At 45.4% G+C, this 27,958-nt stretch overlaps 1 protein-coding gene across 2 annotated transcripts in view; it reads left to right on the plus strand.

Annotated features, from left to right (window-relative positions):
- The first annotated feature begins 200 nt into the window (after positions 1–200).
- The window catches only part of BACH2 (BTB domain and CNC homolog 2), a 193,329-nt gene continuing 165,571 nt past the window's right edge, over positions 201–27,958 (plus strand). For both annotated transcript variants that reach the window (XM_052781506.1, XM_052781505.1), the window contains exon 1: positions 201–323. The gene's annotated coding sequence lies outside the window, so the exon portion shown is untranslated. The remainder of the gene's footprint in view (positions 324–27,958) is intronic.

Here is a 27,958-nt window from a genome sequence, read left to right on the forward strand (position 1 = left end):
AAGACTTTGGCTCTGGAAGCAGCTGGTTCAAAGCAATCGCCATGTGATGAGCGTCTGGGTCGGGGTTTTTTTTTTTCATTTGGGGGGGGGAGGGTGCAGGTTTCTGACCGCAGAGAAATACTAATAACAATTTCCGAAACAACAGCAGCAGCAACAACAGGAGCAACCCCCCCCTCCCCAAACCTCCTCAGCTATAACAGCCTCCCCCCACTCCCCACCCCGCCCCGGGCCCGCTCCACCCCGCCCCACGGCCTCCCCCTCCCCCCCCCCCCCCACCAGGCTGCAGCGAGAGGGGCGACCCCTGAAAGTTGCGCGGAGGCGAGGTGAGTGCGCCTGTTCCGCGGCTCGGCAGCCCCGATGGGGAAGGGGAAGGGGGGGCGAAGTTTGGGGGGGGGGGGGAGGCTGGCCGGGGTGGGGGCAGCGTGGCTTCCCCCCCCCCTCCTCCCCGTCCCCCAGCAGCTGTTGCGTGGGTTTAGATGGGGGGGGCTGCACCCTCGCCCCCGGAGCGGCCGCGGGCTTTGCAGGAGTGCTTCTTGCTTATTCCTTGAAGTGGGAAACACGCGCGTTGCGTAACGGGGAATGCGCGGCAGGCGCCGAAGTGTGCGTGTGTGTGTGTGTCCGGGTGTGCGTGTCCGTGGACGCGTCTGTGCGCGCCCCCCCCCCCCCCCCACCGCGCTCCGCTCCGCGCTCCGCAGGGCCGGGCAGGCCGGCAGCCGCGGGTCAGCCCCCCCCGCGAAGGGCCGTCCCGGCCCCTTCCCCCGGCCACCTGCAGCCGCTCGGGGCAAGCGGGCACCGCACCCCCCCGGGCGTGTGTGTGCGTGTCCCCGTCCGTGTCGCCCCCCCCCCCCCCCCCCCGCCCCGTTTTTCTAGGTTTGGGGCGAGATGTGAACTCCGATAACAGTTTCTTGGATCATTAAAACGTAGCGTGTAGGCAAGGCAGCGCGCCGCGGAGACGCTGGCTGTCATGAAAGACGCTAAGTGTGAAATCATGCCTCTCCTTTTGTGGAGCAGGCTATTTTTGTAGTGCAGCGGGTGTCTTCGCTTAAAACGCTTCGGTTACCGTGAGATCATCGTGCCCTTGTTGCTGAAGCCCCGGCAGCTCCGGAGTAAAGCCCGGGTTTCGTTCCTTAATAATAAACGTGAGGCGGGGATGGCATCTTACTAGAATTACTCCTCAGGATGTTGGAAAGATTGGGAAATTATAGTGTTGCTGTTTGCTCTAGTTGAAGCCGTGTCAGTGTTTTCGTGATGAAAGCCCCTTTTCGAAGACTTTGGAACTGTCGCTAAACTTGTGCATATTTTAATTTGGTATTCTGGGGCTCAAGCTAGAAACAGGTCGGGTTTTTATGAGGCAGGGAATTGTCTGAGATTCTGCTGTAGATGGGGGAATGCTCTGCAGTTTGAGGAGGGTGGTGGTGGTGCTTGGGTAAATTGACTTCTTCAGGTATGTAAATACTGAAATTTGAGATAATCGCATTTGATGAGATGGATAGAATAAAACGATAGGGCTGCGTGTTAAGCCGTTGTCTACGGGGCTGTTGTAGCAACAGCCCGAAACTGGTGTTTTAGGAGTCTTCTGACAGAGAGAAATAAAATTCCACTTCAGATGTGGGCTTGTTCTTTTAAAAGCCCGTGTTGCCTTTTGTGTCCACCCGCCTGCCCCCCGTCACTGGGATCTGGGCGCTTGTGCCGCAAAATAGATTGGCGTTGTACTTCCCTGCGGTGTATTGAACCTGTGCTTTCAGCATCGTTTTTCACATTTGACCCTCCAGCTTCAAAGGCTGTTCTGAAGGTGCTCTGCAAGAAATGGAAGGAAGCCGTGACTAATTGGAAAAGTAGAGGATTGAAAAATTAGGATCAGAGGTCTAGTTTTCCTCTTAGTTTGCTCTGTAACACTGGACGAGCCATTCAAACAGATGTACGCCAGCAGACTGAGCTGTCAAGTGGGCAAGAAAGGTCCCTGGTGATTTTGGAGATAGGGTGGTTGTCAGGATATTTAGAGATCTTTTGCAGAAATCCTCCACAGAAGCAGAGTGTGCATTTCTGGGCAATGCTGGGCAAGTCTGCTCTGTAATTTGTGCTTAAACAACTCCATTTTTTGAAAAGTTTTACAATTGTGAGGAAAGGTGCGCACAGAAGGTGCGCAACTGATGCACATGCTGACAGATCCCAGCTGGTTAATCATCAGCAATTGTTTATGCCCAGTTATCTCACACTGGGAGGCAGTGCTGTGACAGGTATTCCTAGTCCCTTTCTGACCTGGGGGCACATCTCGAACATGTGTTGGTATTAATGTCGTGCACCCTGGCAGGATGCGCTGGTGATGTAGGTGGGACGCCCACCTCCCCTTCCCTCCTTGCTTTCTGTCGTTCGTTTTGCAGCAAGAAAACATTCACTGTTCACTCTTACGTTCTGGGCATGGAGGAAAGTTAGAGACAGCACCTGAATTGCTAGCTGAGAAAAATAACAGTCCGTATCCCAATAAATAGGCATTTTCACGATGCTCCTAATATGAGGAGATTCTGGTAAATCTTTGACATTGTAGAAGGCCTCAGAGACTCATTGAAATTAATGAGTTTAATAAAATCTCCATACTATGTAGCAATCTTATGTATCTCTTTCTGTGTGTGCATAATTAATGACAGAGCTGAAAATAAAACCCTGTACAGATGATGTGTAGTGTGGAATATGTGACAGAAGTTGCTTGACCTTGCTTATTTTAAAACTTTCATTGCTTGATTTTCTGTTCTGAAGTGCCATAGCTATTTTTCTTAACGATGCTGCAGTATGATTGCCAATTAGTTATTTTCCTCAAGGTTTTCTCTAAAAATGTCACCAGCCATGAAAAAAAAAAAAAATCGGCGATCAGGGTTTTTGTGTGTGTGGGTTTGTTTTGTTGTTGTTGTTGTTTTTTAATCCAAGAAGAATAAAAAAGAGATGTTTTCTCATTGTGTGCCTGTGACATTCTTTTGGGGTAGGACTTCACATACGCATAGATAAAGAGGAGACCTCTTAGAGCATAGCTAAGAGACGTTTATGGCGCTAAGCTGAAAAATGAGATGTGTAACATTAATATATGCGAAGTTATCATTTTGGTGGTAATGACATTTTTATGTAATAAACTGTTGGTGTAAATTGAATAGCATTTATTGTGTGATGTGAACAGAGTCTCTGTGATTTTAATTTAGGTGGTATGAACGTGGTTTATATATTCAAATCAAAATGTACGTGCCTTTTTACTCAAAGGAATGCTGTCTGAATGGCTTCTTGGTTTACAAGTTGCATGAACATACCTGTAGTGTTTAGCAGATTTGACTTAAGTTTGAAGGCATGCATGCTTCTGTCTTTCACCTCTGGGTCTGAATTTCCAGCTCGGCTCATTTTGGGTGTGATGGTCTTATATTAGTGGTTTCTGAGTTGAACTGTTAAGGGAAATATACCACTCGGTCCATTAATGTGTTGAAGAAAATTTGGATTTAAACTTAAAGCTTTCTCGGACTCTAAGTCCAAGTTAGTCCTGCTGCTTTCAGTGTTCCTCCTGACTACGGATGCTTTAGAGAGTGTGGAAGAGAGTCTTTCTGATATTGCAGTTCTTTACTGATATTTGAGTAGGTGCCTAAATGATTTTGTTGGAGTAGCTGAATGGGCAGTAGGTTTCTACCCCCAGTAACTCCCTAAGGTTTTCCAGAATAGTACTCAAACTGCTTGTTCAGCTTTTAAAAAAAAATGGTCATCATTGCTTTAAATTCAGCCAAAAGACATTAACCTTGACAGCTGCGTGAATATTACGCATTCATGTGAAGCTTGCATCAAGGAGATGTAAAATGTATGAATACAGCCAGCTGAGTTGCAATGCGTTTGTTTTACTTTTCAGTTAGGCAGAAACATCTTTGTAGTGGATTGAAAAGAGCACTACTTACTGTGCCGGTCTTGGACTTTAAATTGTAATTTTGAAGCAGGCAAGCAGTGGAATGAATACAAAAGGCTTTGTGGCCACTGATGGACTTGAAGTTCTAGTAACTGATGGTATTGATCAGAGAGCAACCACATGTTCAGAACAGGTAAATAAAAAAGAACGAAGGAACAAGTTTGAGAAAACCTTTATACTAAAAGTTTACATGTACGGCAGAACTTCGATCCGTCAAAAATCGGGCTCGGAAGGCTCCTCTGCTTGATTGTATTGATCTTTATGCAGAAAGAGCCACAGCAACAACCTGAAGAACACCAGCTGCGCTGCACTGGCATCTCAGCAGATCAATAGATGTGTCCCTGTTTGGCTTGAAACAGGTTGCCTGCAAAAGCTCCCAATGCGGCGGGGGCTGAACTGCAACTCCTGTGTGGGTGAGGGGGCTGCCAGGCGTGCAGCCCCTCCGTGTATAACCCCTCATCCCTCCTCCATCCCCTCTGCCTCTGCTCCCCCTTTGCTCTTTACACCTCCTGGTGCAAACCTGCCCTCGGAGCAAGCTGGGACACTTTAGCGTCAGTGCCTCAAAGGAAGAAGGGAAGGAGGAGGTGGTGGCGGCTGCAGGGGCAAGAGGCACCAGGACCTGAGGTACGCTGTTTTCTTCTTCTTTTTAGTGTGAAAGGTGACCTAAAAGGGTCAGATCCTCCCAGATTTATTCCCAAGACCTATAATTTGCATACAACTTTCACTGCTATTGCATCAACTGAACAGATGCTTGAAAAGCTGTTAGGAACGAAAACCCTGGGAATTTCCAGTTTACCCCTAGTAGGAGTTGAAATGGAAGCTGGAAGCTTATTTTTTTGCTCCTGAGCTTTGAAAGCACTCAGCCGGGCTGTGATGGGTAGATGGGTTTTGGTGCATAGGTTCAAAAGGAGTCTCCCTACTAAGAAAAACAGGAACTGTTCACTGCTTGTCACTGTGGAGGGTTTCTGGGCTGTGGAGCAGCAATTTTGTTTTTTGAAAAGAGGAAAAGCAGTTACGTCTGTTTAAATAAACAAAATGACCCTTGAGACTTAATCATAGCTACTTATTATAGCTGACATCCACGGAGGGTGGTTTGTTTTTTTTTTTTTTTTGTTAGTGATCGCTTTAAAATTTAAACCTGAACTAGGAAAACAGGAACTGTAGGTGTGGAGGTGTTCCTTTACCCCGATTTGCATGCAGCCTGTTTTTTATTTAGTGGGTAGGTGTGTTCAGTGTATGTGAGAGCAATTGAACATGTCAGCAGTTTCCTACAAGCTGCTCTTGCTGACTCACGTGTCTGGTGCAGCTTGCAGCTACCCTCGCTATAAACTATCCACAATAGGAGGCGCAGGCAGAGAGACCGTCGGTGCCGAGCTGTTGTTCAAAGGTTATTTTCGGTTCTCTGGTCACTGCTTTGCTGTGGGTTTTCTTCCCCAGAAATACCGAAATACACTGTTGTTTTGCCAGGCTGCCGTTCCGCTAGGTGCCTAGTGTAAAGCAGAAATCCATTGCGCTGCTGCAGAGGTTGTGCTTGGAAGTTCATCTAGATGCTACAGATGTTCAGCAGGATCAAACCTCTGAGGTTTATTTCGTTTCTTTTTTTGTGAATGGGACGTTACAAAAAAAAAAATTCCCCCCAAGCATTCTTCCCCATTCGGATATGCCAAGTCCAGCGTATGAATTGTATTTTCCCTTGCCAATTGCAAGCTGTACAGTCTCCTACCCTCTGCCCCTTTTTATGGCAGAAATGTTCTTTAAAGCCAGCAAGGAATTCTGATTAAACTTTAAAAACCTGGTTTTAGCTATCTTTAGTTTTCAGAATTTTGCTGTTTCTTAGTCTGGTTTTTGTCTCCTGTGTGGCAATATTGCTGGCCATTAGCGTGAAAGGATTCTTTCATTTGCGTGAAGATGAAAACTTACGCTCTTGTACAAGTGCTTCTTTATTTACAGACTCTATTCTGATTACTCATAAGGATCCTAAAACGATAGCTTCTGCTGACTGATGATTTTTAACTGATCTTCTTGTTGTGGTTTTTCTTCTTCTCTCCTTTCTTTTTCCTTTCTTAGTCAATCACAAAAGCATTTGCAGAAGCGGAGTGCATTATCCATCTGCAGTTCTGGATTTACTGTCATGGAGTTTAGATTCGTAGTCCTCTTTTGTGTATTTTTCTTCTTTTTGTGGAATGGGGTGAAAAATAAGCGATCACTAAAAGCGTGGTAAACAAAATCAGCTGGTATAAAACAAGCTTTAATAACAATAAGGTGAGTTCTTGTCACTTGTTTTCTTTTTAGTCAACTACTTTGACCAGTAATGAATAGAAAACCACATTGAGAGCTTTGTAACACTTAAAGAAAATGGGTGTTCTTGGTTTCCGCCAATACAAATGACTCATCAGTATCAGTAGGGTTTCTACTTCTAATAATAAAACTGTGGAAGACCTTTAAAACGTGTGGTTTTGGCCCCTACTCTTAGTGAAAGGTTGGAAAATATTACTTTGAACTTTTTTTTTTTTAAGTTATGGAAGCTTTAGTGCTTTGCTGTGCAACAGTGAAAGATCTTGTACCGTCCCAAAAAAACCTAATTGTACCACTGCTTGCCGTGCTAAAATCTTTCCCTCTCCTGTCTCCTCAGTGTTTCGCGTTTCACCGCAGTGACTATTGCTGACGCTTAGCCTCGATGTCAGAGATGCACATCTGGAAAATATAAGCTATTTATGTCGAGTGGGGGAAGACTTGGCACACAACCTCGTCTTGTCGAGCTGCTGTTCTCCACCTCTCTTCCACTCCGGTAAAGAGAGGACAGTAAGATTGCTGAGTGACCTGTATTGCTGTTTGAGCTGGGGTCAGAGGATCCAGAAAGTAAACAGAAAATAGGAGTTGAAGAATAAACGACAACTGCAGGATGTATCTGTCATTACCTAGGAGGAAATGCACGTCTTCCAGTACTGAAAGTGATACTGAAAAAAGGGCAAATCAGAAAGTGATCTATTAAATTCTTCTTTCTCTCTTCTTTTTTTTTTTTAGGTATTAGTTTTCAAATGTGCTGGCATCCTTCTAGCTGTTTACCTATGAGGCTGAAATCTTTTTGTAAAGATTCTGTCCCGTGTTCAGTGCAACAAAGCAAGCCCTAACGCATACTGCGTTTTGTTTGAAACTGTACCTTGTAGAATGCAAGGTTATTTTGTTTTCATATAAGCAGAGCATGCCCTCCATGCTGTTATAGTATATCAGATTTTAATTCTTTTATGCAAGATATTCTACTTTTAATGGTAGTCCAATCAGTGTCTCCTGATCTGCTGCATTAATATATAGTGTTGCTGCCTGCTTTCAAGTTGCCTGTGTTGTTATAAGATTTAAAGACTATAAATGAGGCAGAGCTACTCTTCTTCCCTGTTAGAGTAAAAATTCCAACATTTATGAAACCTCCATGTTTACTTTCTCTGTTGTTGCAATATTTATACTAGTAAGTTACTCCTTATAAGGATGTGATGGTTCTTTGTTTTTTATTATTCTATTTTAAAAGCAGAGTATGCTTTTTACAAAATCCGTTCTCGGACAAATCCTCAGTAAATCTAGACCTATCCCAGCTCCCTCAGTGTCAGCGGGTATCTTTTACCACTAAATATTTAAATGTATTTATGTAGTTAATTTGGATTGTGCTGAAATACCTTGGATGTGTTTGTTAGTTTCTTGGATAACCAGACTGTGATGGAGAATCTTTGTTTTGTAGCTTCTCACTGGAAGAGGCGCACTAAAAATAGAGGCACAGAAGCCTGTGGAGATACAACTTTGAAACATGTGAAAATCCAGTTGTTTGTTACATGGCAACAATAAGGGAGATTTTACTGTTTTCAGATTGGTATAGCAGAAAAGGCCAACTTCCAACTTAAGGGGTTTATTTATGGACAGTTCTTACTGAAGTTTACAAAAGAATAATCAGTAAGGACTGCAAATGACGGTGTCGGTGGTTATTCAGAGTTCAAGAGGACATAGGTTCAGTGCTCTGATTTCAGCTCGTCTTTAGAAAATCTTGCTATCAGAAGTGTCATGAGGGTTGTGTTGTGACGAATGAATATCGTGTCTAAATCTCATCCATCTTCTGAGCTCTGCTGACTCGGAAATGGGATGTGTCTCCAAAATCACTGGGGGCTGGACCTGTGAAGGGCAACAGACGCTGTCACTACTGAATTTTGAGACTCTGATTCTGCTCTGCATCATCTCCTTTCCTTGCTTTGCACTTGCCCTGGCACCTGTCTCATCCCACAGTGGGCCAGCCCTGAGAGCTAAATTGGCAGAAGATTATTCATTGTATGTGTAGGGTTAGTTTTCTGCTGGTTGAGTTTACTGCAGAGTCTGGTGAGGGACCAAATGAACCCAAAATTTGTTAAAAGACCTGGAGCTGACCATGGGACACCTGGCCGTCAAAGCACCATGACCATCAAATCATCATGCCCCATCTCCTGAAGGTCACTCTTGTCTTGCTTTCGCAACGTGGTGGTACTGCAGAAAACCATTAGCAGCCTGTGCCCAGCCTAACCTGTAGCTTGGCAGTAAGAGCTTGCTGCCAGGGCACGAGAGGTTTGGGCCATTTAATTTTGGCTTGTGTTTGCAACAGACAATTGAAAGAAACATTAGAGGAAAACAGAACTCAATCAAGCAAGTCTTCTATGTTAACAAAATGCAAAAGTACTATCTTTTGCAAGTATTCAAATAACTGTCGTTATTCCCACCTGGTTCTCATTGCTTCTGGCCTGATGTGACCTGGTTGTGTCACCTATCTCCCAGCTGTGATGAGCTCTTGTGAATTCAGATTTCAAACGTAAGTCATAGCTGAGGAGATGAGCAGACCTGGTGACTGTGGAGAGTTTTTTGAACCAGGTGGCTGCAGTCCTAGACCCTGAGGTCTTCCTTGCAACCTTTTATCACCCTGAGGCTGGCAAGTGTGTGCGCTCAGAGATGCTGAGTAAAGAATTCAGCAGATGATCAGAGCAGCCCTGATCGGCTTGAATTCGCTCAGGTGAAGGAGGGAGTCAAATCTCATCCTCCATAACGTTGGGAGCTGGTAACCTGTTCTGCTGCTGGGCGCAGCACAGGAGGTTCTGCTTGGCCGCGCGCTTGTTGGACTTTGCTGAGGTGTGTCAGTGAGCTAACCTGAATTTAGATCTCATGGTAAATCATAAAATTGTTGTGTAGTTTGTCGTAGCTGGAAGTTCACAGGCAGTGCAAATATAAGCACTCTGCAAGGAAAATTTTTGTTTGTCTTTCCCCTTCTTGTTCCTCTTCGTTTGTCTTATTATTAGACTAAAAGTAGAGTCAGTGATTCATTCAATAATCTGTTTCTTGGACAGTTAGTCATCTGCCAATTTGTGTTAACTTTCCACTTTGTTCAGAAAGTGAGTAATGCTTAATGCACTAACCACCAAATTCCAAGCTTAAGAAGCTGTGAGCATCATTCAAACCGTCTCCAAACTTTCTCTTCAAAATTTTTACTATTCCCTGAGATCAAAGCAAGTAAGGTCTGGCATGCAGCGTGGTACAGCTACAGTCCAATTGTTTTGTCTAGCCCCAGTTATTAAAGCAAAACACAACGTTGCAAATGTAATTCACAAGTTCTGTTGTACACCAACCCCTGTATTACTTAATCAGTGTAATGCTTCTTGTTTTTCTTCGCAAGTCTTACTTTCAACAGATAAGTATTGCCTCCTTATTTCCCTCCTTTGTGCCCCCCCCCCCCCCCGTCATGACTTTGTTAATTTATATTGTTCCCTACCTCAACAAATTGCGATGCTATCAAGACTAATTTAGTGAAAATACCTTGCAAGGAAAGCTGGCATTGGTATTAGCTGCCTGCTGCAAATATTTCTGGTGCTTTTCATGATTCTTTCTGGTAGAAAAAAATGGTTGTGCTGTTGAAGTGTTACCTATATAGAACTCGGAGCTATAAAGCCTTCCTATAGCGATCGGGTACATGTTTTGATCTCAAGGTGACGCCAGTCATTTCTGAAGATGAACAGAGGACTTGTTTGAATCACTTGAGAATTTTTTAACTACTTTTTTCTTTCTTAAGGAAACTGGAGTAGCATAAAGAGTAACAAGGTCAGTAATGTCACGGGAGAACTTTACAGGACCAAAGTCTTTACAGTCTGCTCTAAAATAACATGAAAGGCCGACTACTGCACCCAACAGCAAAGGAATTCAGAGTGCAGGAGGCACTTGAGTGCTATGGGGAGGGTGTGCGTGCGCAGGGGGTAAGGTGAGGTGGGGGTGGTAAACATGGGTACCAAAAGTGGTTTGCGTAGCCCAACACCTTAATTATTCCTTCCGCAGGCACCTGTTGTCCTCCTCCTCCCCTGCAACTTCAGTCCATTTCTTGCAGTGAAGTCATCGTCTCTGTGTGTGATTATCCTGTGGTGCAGATGGTTTTAGGGTCTTCCCGGTGCCACAGTTCTATAAACGGGCAATGCAAAAGCCGGTGGATGGGAAGGAATAGCCTTCGGTTGTAGGGTCTGTAGGCAGCCCGTGGCTGCCTCCTCCTGCGGCATAACGGGGTCAAAGCAGAAGTCTGTCGTGCTCTGCTATTGTCAGAATAAGGAAAAAATGGTTTGGTCTTGAGGAGAAGGTAGGGGGAGATCCATTTCCCCATTCCTAGAATCCAGTTCCAGTCCATGTAAATACTTGAAATGTCCTGGTAGCCGTGTTCTAGCGTGAAGAAATACGGCTTCTGAAAGGTTTTTCCTTGCAGTTTGACTTGGCACACCAGTGGGTTTGAACAGTTTGGTTAAGCTTTGGACAAACAGCCATGCTGGTTATTTGAACACCAGCCTTTGAGACTTGCCCATCCTGATTACCTGCAGATTTTCCAACATCAGCAGTGTCAGTTAATGCACTTGCCTCTTTCGACTGATTGCAACTATCATATTTAAAAAATGACTTGTTTCTGGTTTGGTCTTGGTTTCAGCTGTTGAGCTTTCCTTTTCAGGAGCAATGCTGGATCAAAACTTGAAAATTTCTTGGATATGTCTGCTTCTCAGTTGGCTCGTGTGAGCAGAGCTTTCACCTGCTTTTGGTTGAAAGGCATCCAGGAGCCAACCTGTACAAGTGCTGCTCCCTGCCTGATTTCAAACAAAAAAATTAAACCACATAGGATTGTGTATGGAGGGACCCAAAAGCTGTACCAGAGTAGCCTGAGAAACTGCCTCTAAGATTACCATATTGCGAAATTGCTCCATTGTTTACCAAAAATCAAAATTTCCACCTTCCCGGTGGGCCCTGAGCCAAGAGAGGGGTCTCTGCTGCCCGCTGCAGCCCCCTGCGGTCGGCGGTGCAGGTGACCGTGCCGGCAGCTCTCCTGCGCTCGACGGAGAGGGAGCTGCGGATGAGCGCCCGTCGGCCGAGCCATCGGCTGCTGAACCCCCTCCGCTCTCCCCCGCCCCACATAGGATGCCTGTGCCCACACCAGCGTTGCTTTTAGGTTTCTGATGTAAAGCTTCAGAGCATTATGGAACAGCTTGACTCCTTGCTAGTTTTGGGGGGGGGGAAGAGAAGAGCAAGGGTTGAGGTTGGTGGTGCAGCTAGTGGTTGGGTTTGCTGCGCTCCCTGCACCTGTGACTCGAGCAATGGCTGGTTCACTGCCTGAAGTTGGTTTGGGTTTTGGTTGGGTTTTTGTTTTTTGGTTGGTTTTTTTTTTTTTTAAGGAAGTAATCTGCCCAGAGGTGAGAATTGGTGCTGTTTCGTTGGATTATCAGTAAACCAAAACTGCGAGGAATGCCTTTGCTTCCAGCACTTCTGCTCCTGACCTCCAGCGGTCAATGCCGGGTGACCGACCCTGAGTGCTGAACTGACGCCGGAGGAGACGGGCACCTCCTGTTCACAGGCGTGTGCAGCGTTCGGGGATCGCTTAATCACCGCGTTTGGCACTTCAGGTTTCGGGTCACCTGGACGGGGCAGAGGAGGTTGCGGGATTTACAGCCGTACTTGGTCTAACACCTGGCACAGCTGCTTTCTTTGGCTGGTTAAGAGTCTGTGGGGTGAAGGAGGGATGACCAGGCGCCCGAGACCTTGCAGTTGTTGAAACCCAGATAAGGGCAGTGTTGACTGTTGCAAAGCTGAAATCATATTCAGGGCAATTTTATCCGAGGAATATATATATATTTTTTTTTTTCCTTCTTTTTTTTCCTCTGCCTACCTTCCATTTGTTTCCTGCCTGTAAAGTTGAAGGACATTCCCGTGAAGACGGGCACACTGGTGTCATCCCAGTGGGCAGAGAGAGAGGTGCCCGAGGAGTCGCAGCCGGGCGAGGGTTCTCCCGGGTATTTACGGAGGACTGCCTCCTGCCCCGACTCGCTCTGCAGGTGCGCTGCTCAGTCGGTTAAAGAAACCGTGAGTTGAAGTGATCGCTGGGGTGAAACAGTTTACAAATAGCTTTTCAGTGTTTGTTTTTATTTTTAACTCCTTCCCCACCCATGGGCCCCTCCCCTGGCGTATTGGCGAGGCTGAAACGGCTCAAGGAGGGAAAATCGTTGTTGCAGAATATGCAAAGCGCCCCAAGAGTTTCCAGAGGACCCTTGGACAGCAAGTTGGTTTCCTACCAGCAGAGATCCCGCACCTCTTCCTTCCTCCAGCCCCACTTGTTCCCTTCTGCTCCTTTCTTATTTGGAATTTATGGGGGTAAAACTTCTTTTTTGGTGGCTGCTGGGGTTTGTTGGGGGGGAAGATTGCATGGTTGGGGTTTTTTTGTTTTTTTAAGGGCTGACCACTGATGAAATGATACCGGTAGAAATGCATTTGAAGCGCCTGCAAGGAGAGCCCCCAAGCCAGGTCCTGCTGCCCGGACACCAGCTCCCAGTGTCCCCAACAGCGTGGTCCCTGTGGCCGGGCACCTTCTCTTGGGCACCTTCTCTCGGGCACCTTCTCTCAGGCACCTGGCATGTGCCCTTTTTGCCCTAATTTTAGCTGATTGCAGAGAAGTGATCTGAACCATGCTGCCGCATCTGAGCACGAGAGGAAATTCAGACATTTCTCTCTCTCTCTCTTTTTTTTTTTTTTTTTAATTTAAAATTTTCCTAACCCATGTTCAGTCACTTATGGAAAAATCTGGTCAAAAAGGTGAAATTTCTTTGCTGGGCGTTTAATCTCAAAACCACAGCTCCCAACACCCAGGATGCACTAGTGGCAATGCCCTGCTTACAGCCTTTTTCCAGCGCTGCGGAGGTGTGGGTAGGTGTGCGTGGAGCGGAAGAAAGGGAAAGGGCACGGATGGGATAGAGGGGTCTCTCTTGCCCCTTGGGCTGCTTTTCTGGTTTGCTTTTTAAATTTAAAAAAAAAAAAAGGGAAAAGAAAGTAAGTTTGGCTGCCCGCGAAGTAGGTTAATTGTTGCAGAAAGACTCGACGCTGGTACTGCGTGTATGTATTTTCACACGTGTGCCGATGGCTGCATGCGTACTTTGCGGCTGGTGCAGCGTAGCTGGAAAGTCTGTGGGAGCGCGCCTGCTTCCTCTGAGGCTGCTACAGGTGGTCAGAGGAGGGTGGGGGGCGGAGGAGGAGATGCTGGGGGCGAGGTTCGACACCCGCTTCCTTCGGCGTGTGTGTCGTGCGCTCGAACCCGCTGCCTCGCCGACAGCCGGGCGGCTGCGGGTCGCGTCGTCTTTGCTCTTACTGATTTGCTGCTGTAGGATTATGACTAAGACTGTGGTTTAATATGCCCTTTTTAGGTATGCGAAGTGTTTAAAATTATCTAGTGCTGCATTTCTTCTTTTTTTCTTTCTTTTTTTTTGTTTGGGTTTTTGGTTTTTTTGCCATGGCCTTTTCTACCTTTAAAAGTTTCCACAACTTTTAGAAGGCGAGAAGGGTAACTTTATTTTAAAAGAAAAAGTTTTCCCTGGTTGTTACTCGTCAGCTACAAGTATGCGTTTTTTGCCTTTCAAAGATCCTTTTTTGAGATAAAATAATTTCATAGCCTTTAAGGTTTAAATATCTAATACGAACTGTTGGTGAGCCTTAAAACTAAATAAAAAGAAAGCTTGAACACCTAGAATTTGTGAGGAGACTCTGTCTCTTTAGACAAGATGTCTGCATTCTGCAGCCGTACCCCAAGAAGCTTGATGTTAACGTTTGCAAGTATAGATTCGTTTCCTTGTGATTTTGAAATCTTTACTTGAGGGCCTGTAATTTTCCTTAACTGTTCAGGTGCTTTTAATGCCTTGGATATTTGTCGAGTGTATTGCATGTGTGCTCATATTCCTTTACGTTTCAGGTGAAATGCTATAGCCTTGCAAGCTACACTGCCATCATGCTAATGGTGAAGATAAAATTGCACGTGCTGGCTTGGGGAGGAGGTGGGAATGGAAGGAAGGGGACCTATACTTACACGTACATCTGACTGATGTAACACCCTTCTTTCTTAGCAGGTTGTGCAGCTTTAGTGCCCACTGATTACCTTTTTTTTTTTCAGTTCACGCCCTGTTCTGCCATGGAGCAGGATAGAGTTTACCTATTCATCTTATTGAAGAAAAGGGTGTTTTCCCCATGGAGGTACCTGGAGTACCTGGCATCAGCTCGTGGTTGACAGGAGCTCCAAATGCTCTGCTTCAGGGGAGCTTGAGCGAGTTGAGCTGTTAAATGTAGCTATTAGATATCAAGCAGAGGTGTAGAGCAGTCTTTCTGACGTTTGTGCCACCTCATATGCCATTATTAGTTGAGACTGCAACTAAAGGACCCAACAGTAGTTCTAGACTGTGTGTTTGACACTTCTGAAAATGTTGATACGCAACCATTGTGGAAGTGTTAAGGCTTGATACGTGTTTTGAAAAGGAGTAACTGCAGAGAAATTTAATGCCCCACAAAGGTGTAGCGAGATATGTGAATCATTAGCAAAGTCATAGAAAATTAAATTGATGTAGTTTGGGAAAAGGTGTTGAAAGGCTCACAGCACTTTGGCTCAACTTCATCTCCTGCAGAAAGACTGCCTAGCTGTTGTTTCTTGTGTATTATTTGCTTTGGACTTGAGGTGGCTGGTCTTTGTAACCCTGCAGTCTGTGTGCCAAAATCCTTGTATAGATCAAGTCTCCCCCGTGTCCCTCCTTGAGCAGGAGCTCCAGGAGCAGCTCAAGTAGAAGGTGCCAGTCCTTCTCAGGAGGATTTGCTGGTCAGTGCTTGGGGCTGCCTTGCTGGTGGTCCTGGGGGCTCAGCAGCTCCTGTGGACTTCACCCATCTCTGTGCCAGCAGGGTGATGGCAGGTCCCTGCACCAGCGGAGCCCCCTCACCTCTCGGGTGATGCAGTCCGTGGGAATGGCCCCTGAATTGCTCGGGAAGCAAAGACTGGCCACCCTGATTGAGGGGCTGTTTGCAAAAAGGAACAAGATGAGGGAGGTTGAGTTGAAATAGCCATAAATGTTGTGTGCAGCTGCACGGCTGGAATTGTTGGATTAGAAAATGAGAGAGAGGGTCATGCAAAGCCAAGAAGCAGCTGAGAAAAAAAAAATCAGAAATTACAGAGTAAAAAATGAGAAGACAGTCAAAGCCCTGTCCTCTGTCACGCTGGAAATGGGAACACATAATTAAAACCCCCATGTTGGAGTAGGTGATGTAGGAATTAAAACACATACCTGTTCCAAGTTGCTGCTTTCTACGCAACCTCACTTCAAAATTACACAAAAAAAGAGCTGCTTGCACACAGGAAACCATGTTTTTGACTAGAAGATACAGTAAAAAGACAGGGTGGGGCATACATGTGCTTTACTGTGTGAAAGCAAAAGGAGAGGGTATGCTGCAGAGCATCGTGAGTGAATCCATGTTACTTCTCGCTCTTTTTCAAAATGAATTCAGAAGGTATCATGCTTTCAAGGTACGACACTGAGGCTTGAGCAGTTGGTGTGAGTGTTACAGTGTGCCATTTAAACTCTGCTGTTTTACCATCCATTTGGTGAAAAAGGGGTTTAACAGTTGCAGGGAGTTTTAAAACATTTGAGTCCTCAAAACAACACAAGCATTTAGTTCAGCACACAGAACTGGCATGCTGACCAGAGGCACATGGCAAATACAATTCTAAATTATTTTATTTTTTTAGAGGTCCTACTGGTAGGCGTAAATGAAGCAGATCGAGCTCTCACCGTGGCTACAAGCTGTGGCAGAAAAATTAGCACCACACTTTCCAGTGGAAGCAGAACAAAAATGTAAAGTCTGCCAATTAAATTGGAAACAGCTCTTAATTTCCCCTCTCCTCCTCCCCCAAAGGATGAATGGCTTACTCTTCTGGATGGAACTTTGTGTAATGACTCATAGTTTTATATGGATTAGTGTGAATATGTAGGTGAGGGAGACGCTGGTATCTGAGAAACTATATATAGTGTCTAGAAGTGTCCTGGAACACAGAATAAATGAACGTTTGATCTATTTCTCTTGCTGAATTAACGGAAACATAAATGCAGAATATCTTCCTCCCTTTACTCCCTCCCCTTCCAGCTGTGTTTGGCAAGACACAGAGGAGCCTTATGATGAACAGAGAACGTGCCTGTATCGATAACTGAACTAGTCACTAAAATCAGGGTATCCCCTTTGCCCTGTCTGAAATATGCATGGATGGGGCACCAGGCGCCAGAAGCATGGCAGTGCAGACATCACCAGAGAGCATGCAAAGTTTCTGTGGTACCCTTCGTGAGGTGGTTACTGTTCCGGTAGGTTTCCAGCAGGGAAAGAAAGGCCCTTCCACCTCCTTGGTCCGTGTCTCTTTGGTCAGACGATGCTGGTCGGTGCCTTACTATGGGCAGCAGCCGGAGGTAAGAGCATCACACACCTTGCTCTTCTGGTGGCACCTTAACATGCCTTGTGTTAGAGTGTGACACCATCATACCTGCTGCTGTAAAGCCAGAGGTAGGGCAGCTGTGTTCGTGCGGGGCTAAGCCAAAATCTTCCGGCTCTGCAGTCATCTATAGCTGGTAACTTAAGCTGAAAGTGTGGGTTCACATGGGGCTTCTCCAGAGGACTGCAAAGTTTTCCATCTCAAGGCTCCTGTTTCACCCTTTCCTCTCTACAACCATTTACTATGCATCCGCTTGCACCAGAACAGCTATTAATAGCAGGAGCAGGGAAGGGATCGTCCCCTGTACTGGGCACTGGTGAGGCTGCACCTCAAGTCCTGCGTTCAGTTTTGGGCCCCTCACTCAAAAAGGCGACAACTTTTTGTAAAGATGTTTCAAACTCGGCTATTTCACTGTGTTGCTCCTGAGCAAGGCTACAGAAATTTAAAGTGGAAGAAGTAAGGGGTCAGTGAATTGTGGCAGAGGAGAAATGGGATCAAGCAGACAGGGGAAGGTGGAAATGTGTTGAGCTGGCATTGCTGCAGATACACGCAGTGGGGCCTTCACCCATCAGTGTTGTTTTCTCTTCTTAGTCTGCAGCAATGCCATTTGCTCCCTGGGGAAAATGGTCTTCTATGCAGAGTCTCCATTAAGGGCAAAAGGGAGAGAGAAAACTGTTCTTATGTCCTTGTATGACAGTCGTACCTTAAAATTAGGCCTTATGTAAGGAACTGCCCACTTTGAGCAGTCGTCCAAAAATCTGACGTAGTTGGGTCCTCCTTTTTAGATTGTTCACCATAGCTTACTTTAGCATTTAATTGTAGGGACCTTATTTTTACATCGCAGACTTGCAGACACATATTGTGCTAGCGTAACAGTTGTTATCAGGTAGGAAGGCTGAAAATCCTGAGGTCAGTCCTGAGCTTCTGTCCTCTACTTTCCCATGAGAGTATGTTTCTGGTCTTCTCTGGGAGGACCCTGGTGTGGAGTCTCCTCAGTCCTCTGTAGCAGAAAACTTTTATTTTCCCTTCAAGCAAGATGCCACACAAGTCTTACTCTCAGTGTGCCATGATACCCTGGGAACATTTTCTGGAGAAGGGGAAATGCATTTACATTAAAAACACACAACCAACAACAACAAAAAGAAGCAGCCGCTTCTCATATAAGTGGGAAGGAATCCCACAGTGTCTTCAGAGAATTAGATTTACTTGGTCATGTGCAGTATCTCAGACCTCCCACCATCGGATGTCAAGGAGGTCTGTCTTCCATTTTAAAACTAGTACCTGGTGTGGAATAGAGTTATGCTAAAGTCCTATTGCCTAGAAACGCAAACATGGAGAAATCAAGAATTCATGTTGTTTGGTGTAATTTCTTGAAAAGAGATTAGAACTCCAGTGTTTATCTTGGATCCCCGATGCAAGGCACAAGAGGGAGCGATGAGGGTATTTTATGATTAACGAGCCTTTCTGCATATGTTTCTCGTGCCTCTTGGCATTTAGTAGTCTCGGTGACCTGGCTTTTTATTTCATTTTTCTCTTGTTGGCATTCTCATCAGTAGTCTTCTGAGGTGGAAGAATCTACCCTCAACCAGCGGGTCTCTTCTGGGTGTGAGGATGTGGGCCGGTGTACTACCCTTGGACTCCGCCAGTCAAGTAGGTTAGCGTTTCTGTCCCGTTCCGACCATCACTTCTTTAGTTCTCTGCTTTGGCACAGAACAATTCCTACAACACATAAAGCCATCGCCCTCACCTTGAAAACAGGATCCGGTTACGATGGGGAGCGGCATTACGCTGAAATTGCCAGCCTAACCGAGAACAGGTTAATTTGGGTACCGTGGGAGCCTACCCGCAATAGTCCCTGTTCAGTGGGAGTCAGGTTTGCAGCCCAGGCTGGCCCCCCTGCACGGCGCTCCGGTGGTCCCAGCCGCTGCGGCTGCCGTGACAGCCGTGTAGACCTGGCCCACACCGAAACGAAGGCTGCGGGAAGAAGCACTCTTCAGCTGCCTTTCTCTGTCCTCAAAAGAGGAGAAACCCAAGGTAACAGCATGTGGTTCCTGGCACTTAGATGAGAAAGGCAGCAAGGAGGGGAAAGCGCTGTACGGACCAAGCAGCACAGTCTGTTGCAATCAGAGTTTTTTACCTTTACAGATCTGTGTGAATTTTAAGGATAGGCAGGAGTTTGGCTTAGACATGGGACTGATCCTTCATCTAAGAGAGCGTGAAGAACATCTGACGCTGAAGATAAGCAATTTACCCTTTCAGTTGGGAGCTTTCTCAACTGGTGGCAGGCCATGCATGGCACATCAATAGCTCTGCCTCCCCTGGGGTTTCTCCCTGCAGCTGCAGACCATGTGCTTGTGTATGTGTGTGTGCTCACCAAGGAGGCAAGGGGGGAGTATTTAACCAGCTGCAAATCAGTGAATCAGTGTAGGGGAAATGATTTCCCTTGGGCAGAGGAACGCCGTGCCAGAGCGGAGGCCGAGTTTGGCAGTGGCTCACCTGGGCTGGAGAAGGGACCCCCGGTTGCCAGGTCCCACTGAAGGAGTCCTGGGTGCTTTACAACCACTAGACAGCCGTCCGTGTCGTTTCCTATGCCACTTCCACCAAGGCGTGGGGGGGCTGGACAAGAAACATGGGGACAGAGGGCTGGGGCATGAAGTGGTGTCTCTGTAGAGCAAGAGCAGGGAGATGGAGGACTACTGAAAAATAATGGTGTGCTGCAGGTCAGGTGGCAGCTCTCTAGGGACTGGAGCATGAGAAGAGCATGGTTTTGCTCTTCTGGCAGTAGGGCTTGTGCTTCCTTTCCTGCCTCTCTCTTTATCTGGAGAGTAGTCAAAAGAGAAGTAATCCGATCAACCTGCCAGAGGCCCTTCTTGCTTCTGCCTGGCTGAAGAGGCAACCATAAAAGTCTCCTCATTCATTCTTAACTCTTCTTTCTTGGCTGTTGATGCACAAGCAAGTTAGTCTATACCAGTCTGTTTTCCTCATGTACAGGCAGCCTATCTCTATAGTAAATATTTTTTGTCTTTCTCTAACCCCTGGGTACAACACACCTGTTTTCTACAGCGATGCCTGTCATTTTAACTAATTGTGCTTAAATGGAGGAAGTCACTGAGTAGATGGAGGGTTTTAATTTCACTGAAGCCATTCAGGAAAAGCAGCTGGATTTCTGTTCTGCATACGTCCTTATTCCACCCCACGCTTGACTAGTTTGGGAAGTGCTGTGGTGAGCACCCGACAGGGTGAGTTTTGTCACCTGCGTGAGTGGCTGGATGCTCATCACAGAGGCTGCAGGATGAAGCGTGCCTAAACGTCTGGGGCAGAGAAGGTGGCTCAGCTTCATTTTTACGGAAGAAGCCTTAGACATTTGCATGAGCCTTTTCTGCATCCTGGTGAGTAACCCAAAGGGGCGAGGCCTTCCAGGATAGAAGCTATTGGAGAAAGTTACTAGCTGGCAGCCTGGTGCTTTGGGGTATAAGCATCCTCCTAAGAGCTTGGTTTCCAGCAGGGTGAGGTGAACAGAAGAGGCAGGATGGGGCAGGTTTTCCTGTGATTGACCAGTGTTAGTTTTCTTGCACCTTGCCCTGAAGCTTCTGTAGCGCTGCTGCCTGAAGCTGATGGTGGGGTGGACCATGAGTATGATCTGAGAAGGCATTTTCTTGCGTACAGTATAAACTACTATCCTACAGTTACTATTAAACATTGCCAGAATGGTACATTTCAAAGTCTTATAAAAAAGTGTGTAAACGAAAAGTACCACTGTGTGGGGAACACTTAGCTTCTACAGAAATGAAAATTAGCAAAACTAAGTGAAGTGTATTACATCCGGCAGGCCACTAGGCTGTATCCAGTGAAACAGATAAGGGGCTTGCCATTGATTGACAGGGTTGTAGATACACTTCATTGACCTGTGCAGATTTCGGGCCCCATCTCCTCCAAATGAGTAGAAAAGCTACAGTGAACATTAGCACAAAAGCTGTCACTCTCTGCATGGGACAGCTAAGACCATGCTTTCAAGTTCTGACCAGAACATAATAATGAAACAATTTTCAGTGTGGTTTTTTGGTGATTATTTTCTTTGCCTGGGAAGGGCGTTGTTTGAAAATCAGCTGCTCATAAATATGTAGTGATGTCTTGGGGCTCTGGACAGTATTATACTGCTCTGAAAAACTTTCGGCAAAGCTGTTCCAATATGTTTCCTCTTGGATCCTGAATATGAGGAATACCCTAGAGGTAGGATGGTACATCAGATGTAACCCTATTCATGAAAAGAGGAGGATAACTAGCCTAGCAACGTTGATGTGAAAAAATCACGCCTTCAGTGTAATGCTTTTGATAGGTCAAGGGAATGGCAGAGAGGTTGGTGCAGGTCATAACATGGAAGTTAAGCATGAGCGTGACCATTAGCTGTTGAGTCCAGCAAGGAAGGTAGCCTATTTTGTTCGTATTGCATATATTGTACTTTTCATTTCTTACAAAAAAACCACATGTACCAATTTTAATGTACTGGACCTTTGCTTAGTTACATATCATCTTTCTGGGAAAACCTATACATAACAGCATGGTTTTAGTGGGCACAAATCCTTGCTTGGGCTACAAGCACATATTTTGGACAGGACACGTTTTGGGCACTGCGCATGGAATTTTATACAGCAATTGTCGTCTTTGCTTTTGTGGGTAAATTTTTTAGCACTGAAATATCGAGCTACAATACTGTGCTTTACTGTTGGACTCACTGACCTTTGCCTTTAGTTGGAAAGGGGGCAGGAAATCTGTGTTTCCTAAAAGCTGCCTGAAGTCATAGAAGAAAGCAGTATCCCTTCTGCTAGCAGCGTACGAAATGACCTCTCAGTGCAAAGAGAAACAACTGGGGCCACATGAAAGCCATGTGGAGGCTTGGCTGTGGGAAGTCAGCGATGATGGGAAGCAAACAAACAACAGGGAGCTGGATGTTAATGTTGGTTGTGTCAGATATGTAAACTCCTGTAAATTGCAATAGTTGTGCTTATCAGGATCCACAACCCATCTCTTATCAGAGCAAGCGTGAACCCATGGAGCAGATGTATACGCACTGCTTCAGAGGCAAGATCCAGTTATGGGCAAAAGAAAGGGGGTCTTACAGGGAAGGGAAATCAAGGTTGTTGCCTCTTTCCTGACTCTTGGATTGTGTAAGAAAACAAAAAGCAATCCAGAATGGTGAAGACAAAACATCTCAGCCTCTCTTGCCAGTTGGAGAACTGCTAATAATGTTTATAGTCTTGGAACAAAAGACAACAAAACAAGTTACTTAAGAAAAGAATCCATCATTCTGACAAAAATAGAGCTTTCAGCTGTTTTTTTTGTCTGAGCCTCTGTTTCTCCAGCCAATCAATCCTGTTACTGAATAAAACTCTGGAAATCAACTTAACAAGATTAATGCCTGTAAATATTTGTAAAACCTATGTGTTATACAGTCTCTTTAAATAAGATTATGTCATGTTTATAATACTTGCTCATATTTTGTACCCAGTCTGGTCTAAAATTGAATAGTTTTCATTAATTTTTGTTGCTTGTTTAATTTCATGCTTAAACCAATAAGTTCCAAATCCGCATGACTGCCCACTTATTGTTACACTCGGAATAATTGCACTGAGTCACTGCGCATGGACTCGGATTGCCATAGGGTGTTAATACTTGATATTTAAGTAAGCATGTTTATCTGAAAGCTGGCTCATCAGTCTGTGGAATGCAATGTTTACTACATGGAAGTTTAGCCTAGAATGACTGCAGTGAGGGGATGTAGTCTGTGATCGTTAATAATGCCTAGAATTAGTGTTTGTCTTTTCAAGGGTGTTAGGGAAATTATCTGCTAAATGTGGGAAAATAAATGCAGGGAAAATAAGTGTTATGCTTTGAGAAAAGGGGTTTTGTGTGCATTTAATACAGTTATCTTAAAAGATTCTTTTTCTTGCCTTTGCTTTTTTTGTCCCAGTATCTGGTTTTTGTCTATGCTCTGTCTTGAATGTCTTGTTTAACCAGAGGAGAATTGGGGATTATGCAAGCTAATAATCAATTCCCTTCATAAATTGAAAGATCTGTTTTTTCCCTGCCCAAGTTTATTTCCAAGGTTTAGTCCAAGTGTTTAGTTCCAAACGCTGATGTAGAGGTTTTTTTCCTAGTGAAATTTTCCTCTGTGGCAGAAGGAACCCCAGGGAAACTGACATTTGAAATACCATTTCACCTTCGTTTATTTTGCTGATGTGTTTGCCGGTAGTTAAAATGCTGAGAAATTTAGCGGCAGCATCGCCTGCTGCAGTGTGTTTTACAGAAGGAAAACAAATAACGAAGGGGGTGATGGCTGTTCGTTCACTTGCACCTTCTGCTGGAAGGTCGTTCACCAGTCCTGAAGGAAGCAACTGGTGCTCTTAAACCTTTGGCACGCAGGTGAGAGCAGAGAACCCTTCCCCTAGCAGATTCCCTGCACCAGCAGGTCAGGGGCTGCTCAGCCGCTCCGAGGGGTATGTGCTGGGTAAAGCCTGCAGAGCTTTTCTTCCTCAAGCAAGGTGGATAATTTCATGTAGGACTTCAAAAGAGCCGATATTCGGGTTTTAGCAGGAAAGCATAATTTTCTAAACTGCAAAGGGTCCACAGTTCTTGCTTTTGGGATTACTAGCTAAGCGTCAGCAGCAGGCTGGATTTAATTTTTTACGGGAGAAGCATCTGTGCAGTTCTGCAGACTGAGATAAAGCAAATTTCAGATTGGAAATCAGATGAGTTTGTCAGTCAGAATAACAGTATTGTAGAGCTACGGGTGAGGAGTCAGCTAGCACTTCATTCTTTGCAAAAAACAGAGGGAAGATTTTTATGATGCACTGCTCTTTCACACCAGTAGTAGTTATTGCTTTTGAGCACAGTTGCTCCTGACCAAGGTGATTTTGTTGTTAGTTGGTTTCCTCTTACTGCAGTTACTCGGAATATCCAAAGGAATCACTGTTATTCAGAGGCCACGTGTGGCAGCTTAATATTTTGAGTTTCAGGTGGTATTTGCATGTCTACGTATCATATTTATAAATAACATTTATTTTCCTTTTTCAGCGTATGTATTACAATAAGAACATAGGGAAAAGGACTGGAGGACATCATAGTTATAAATATGCTTTCATTTATATTCTCTTATTTGATGATCTCTTGTTGATTTTTGCTGTGTATACAAAGCATGTTTTAGTAAACAATACCAATTTTGTAGAGAATGTAGAGGAATATGTATGTGTGCAAGACAGGCTTACTTTTTTTTTTTTCCAACTGCATTAGACTTTTTTTTTTTTTTTAGATTTTAAGTACTTTGCATTATTCTTAACAGCAATAATACGTGGAGCATACTGAGATATATTATACACATATCATTTGTTCTTGGGCACCAGTGTAACATACGTGGGTGTCAACTGCATATCACGGTGGTTTTTAACCAATTTATGATAGTTTTGTTCTGATGCAAAGCTTAAGTATGCTAGAACCAGGATTGCCACCCACTTGAAATGTTGTTGTTAGCAGATAGCATTTATTTCAGTCACTTTAAAATCTTAACATTGTGAAGTGGTTTTAAAAGGTTTATATCTTTTTAAAGCAACTTTTATATTCCATCTGGATAACATCTACCAGCGTCGGTACTGGAGATCACTCTCCTGTAACATGTAATGCAGGTGTGGAGTTCTATTGTGTTAATTAATTAATTCCACTAAGGTCTCGGACCTCCTAGAAGAGTAGCGTTATCCCTGTTAAGTGTCCAAACAGGATACTACTTAACGAACAGCAGCGTTCTCTCAAAGCTCTCCTTGATCCTCTGGATGGAGTCCAGGGAGCCCATTGCTTCAAGGAATACACGTGTTGGACCGTACGACCTTACATAATAACCACGCGTGTGAGAAGCCCAGAGGGCAGGTAATCTGTGGCATGGCCAGTGGTGGTGCTGGCAGCGTGCTGGTGAGTTCCTGTGCCGGAGAGGTTTGCAGCTGGCTACCTCGTGGTTTCTGCAAATGGCATTCTCCAGCTTTTGTTTGTCCTCCTGCCTTTCTCGTACAGCAGTTAGGCTGGGAGAATGGGAAGTGTGGCTCGTGTCGTCCACGCAAAGATTTCTGAAGGCGGCTCACAAGGCTGCATGGATTGCCCCTGTTGCCTCCAGTCAATTCTTGGGCTGAAATTAGCTTGAAGATTAGAGGAGAGGATACAGCCACAAGCGTGCACACACAGACTTACAGAACAATGAACATACCCAGAGAAATCACCCGGAGTAAATTTTTTTGTGTGTCACGTAAACAAATATATATATATATCTATCTCATAAACATTCAGTGCCTGCTTGTTAGGTTTATTTGGTAGCTCACCCTGTGTTGCCTAAGAGCTTTGGTTAAAACGCTTAGTAATGCTGTACTTGATCTTGAGGATCTACTGAAAAAAGCAGGCTGAACTTCTTCACCCCTTCTTCCATTTCTGCCCGTTTAAAGTGGAGGCTACCTGCCTTCCTGGGGCTTAGAGAGGATGAGTTACTCCTTACGGCTGGCTTTGGAGAGGAGAAGCGCTGAGCAGCGGGGTGGCGTGATGTGTGTCTGCTCTGATGGAGGTGGGAAGGGAGGAGGCTCTGGGGTGCTCCTGGGGAGGGAGGAGCGTTAGCCGGCGAGGATGGGGTCGGGAGAGCCCCTGCGTGGGAGTGGAGGGAAGGCACCGGCGGCCGCAGGGAGACCAGAGCTGCGTGGGGCTGGCTGGCTCTTCTGGGACGCCCGCAGCCTGCTCTTTAAAGCGAGCAGAGCGAGACAGGCAGAGGCAGAATACCCAGAGCATTTCAGTAAATGCGAGGACAAACCCATTCCCCTTCCTGCCCGTTCTCCTCCACAGCCTCCAGGATTTAACTCCACGTAGTTGGGCCAGATGACACCCAACGGATAAAGCTGGGTCTGAAGTTGGGGTGCAGGGAGTGCCCACACTGTGCAGACCGAGGGGATGCCCAAGCGCATCCCTGCCTTCCGGAGGACCCTGCATCCATTGGTTATAAATCAGCTAGTTTGTAACATTGCCTCAGATTTCTGTTTATTTTTTTTCTTTTTTGATGTTCCTCATCCCTCCGAAGAAGACAAAAGGCTGTAATATTAAAAGATAATTTTATAAGTCCAGGGAGAACACACTTTTTCCTTGTGCAAATTAAAGTAATGTTCTGTAATAACTACCATGTAGGAATTGATTTTCTGCAGGTAACAACTTTCTAGGCTTGATACAATAAAGTAATAGAGCTGTGCATGTGTAACCCCTGCAGTATTACAGAGCTGTGATAGAAACAGCCTTTATCATGCAAGAATAGCAATCACATTCTTAACATTTTTAGATTTCAAAGTGTGAACATCAAACATAAGAGCAACAAAACAAAAATATCTGAAATTCATCAGCCATTTTCATCTGAGTTTGCCAGGCCCCACAGTGTAAGTGGTACTTCAAAGCCCATGACAATTCAGTTTAAAAAAAAAATTAAACAATTTCATCCTCTTGAAATATTAACATAGGAGAAAAACAAAGGAAAAACCTCTCTTGGCATCTGCATCTGTGGTGAGGCAGACGATTTCTTTGTCATCTTGAAGTTCTACCTGAAGTTGAGAGAGAAAACTCTGGCGCTGCATTATCATCAGGCTTGTTGCTGTCTCGTTCAAATGTGGTTGGCAAACTCCTTACAGTTCCCCTGTAGCATGAACGGGGAGTTTCCAGCTCGCAGAGGCTCTGGGAAGATGCGTAAGCAATTGCATAAGTCCAGAGAGGAGCTGTGAGGTGTGGTTCCATAGCGAGCGGGCTCGCTTGAGCCCAGGGGCTTGTTGCGGCGAGAAGTAGGGCATGAAGGGCAGTGAGTGTTGGTCCCTGACATAGAGGATGAGCCCTGTGATTCTGGACCAGCAAGTGATGCCCAGAGAGTACTTGTTGTATCCCCCTCTGCGTCAGCTGAAAGAAAGGGTAGAGCATGTAGGGAACTGCTGTTTTGTCTGGCTACGCACATGTCTGGTACTTGTTGAAGTACAAGTTGGTTTCTAGAGCCCACGTAAAATCCCTCCGTATGTCTGAGTTATTCCTCTGTGCCTTGGAATAAGTAAACTTGCGGACCTGGGGTTAGGTCTGAATTCTGGCTAAGCATGTGCTCGGGCCTGCTAGGAGCCTGAGAGGACGGTGCTGGTCTGGGGACGGAGGGGAGCTGGACCGTGATGTCCCATTTTGAAGGAAGCCAGAGGGGAGGGTGACCTCAGGAGGTGCCAGAAGAGAGGCCGGTGTTGTTGCCTACTTGGGTCAAGACAAACCTAGAGGGTGAAGCTGGGTCCCCAGGGCGGCGAGAATGGGCACTGATCAGGCGCTGTGATTCTGCTGGTTGCACAGGTTGTGGTTCTCCTGGTTTTACCGAGAGGTGTTTCTTAGGGGGAAGGTACTTACCAAAGCCCTAAGTACCCATCAGGCTGGCAGCAAGCAGATGCTCTTGCCGCCTGGGCAGAGGAGAAGGGCAGTGTGTAGCTGCTACCTCCTCTTCTGGCGGTGGGGGTGATGCACAGGCACTTGTGCCCTGTCCCTCCCCGCCGATGCTACCAGCGCTGCCACTCTGCAGCCAGCTCTTCTCAGTGTGGCATTACCGGTCTCCTCTGTTTTGATGGCTACATTTGAAATATCTTGTTGCTGATTATGCAAAGTGTCTGCTTTTCATCACCGTGTCTTTTTGTGTGAATGCTGTGTCTAGTCTTCAGTATGGATTTAATATTTCTTGAATATTATATGTTAATTGCTTCCAATTTTCTATTGCTTCATCTCTTGGGCCACTTCAACTTAATTATTGTTACAGCTGCCCTTTTGTGAAATGTGTTATGCCTGTTCTGATTTTTCTTCTCAGTTTCATTTAGATATTTGGCAGCCTAAGTAAATGGTCTTGCCTTATATATTTTGTTTAGAACAGCAGATTCCCATTAAATCAAATATGGGAGTTTATTCAATTAATAGGGAGACTGATAGTAATACTGAGTGGAAAAGACAGTGTGTTGTAGTCTACAACTTTAAACCGAGAATGGTGCATTTCTTGAAACTTGAGGTTCGTGTGTTGATTCTTATATATATGAGGGTCTCAAAAAAATTTATTACTGCTCTTCATGCAGGCTTTCATCATGGCAGATGACCTGTGCTAGTCCCCTAGATCTCTGTATAGAGGGTAAAAAAAATCCTTTGCATGCTTATGTTGAATGAAAAGGTGC

Source organism: Harpia harpyja, chromosome 3 (assembly GCF_026419915.1).
Source record: "Harpia harpyja isolate bHarHar1 chromosome 3, bHarHar1 primary haplotype, whole genome shotgun sequence".
Taxonomy (NCBI): domain Eukaryota; kingdom Metazoa; phylum Chordata; class Aves; order Accipitriformes; family Accipitridae; genus Harpia; species Harpia harpyja.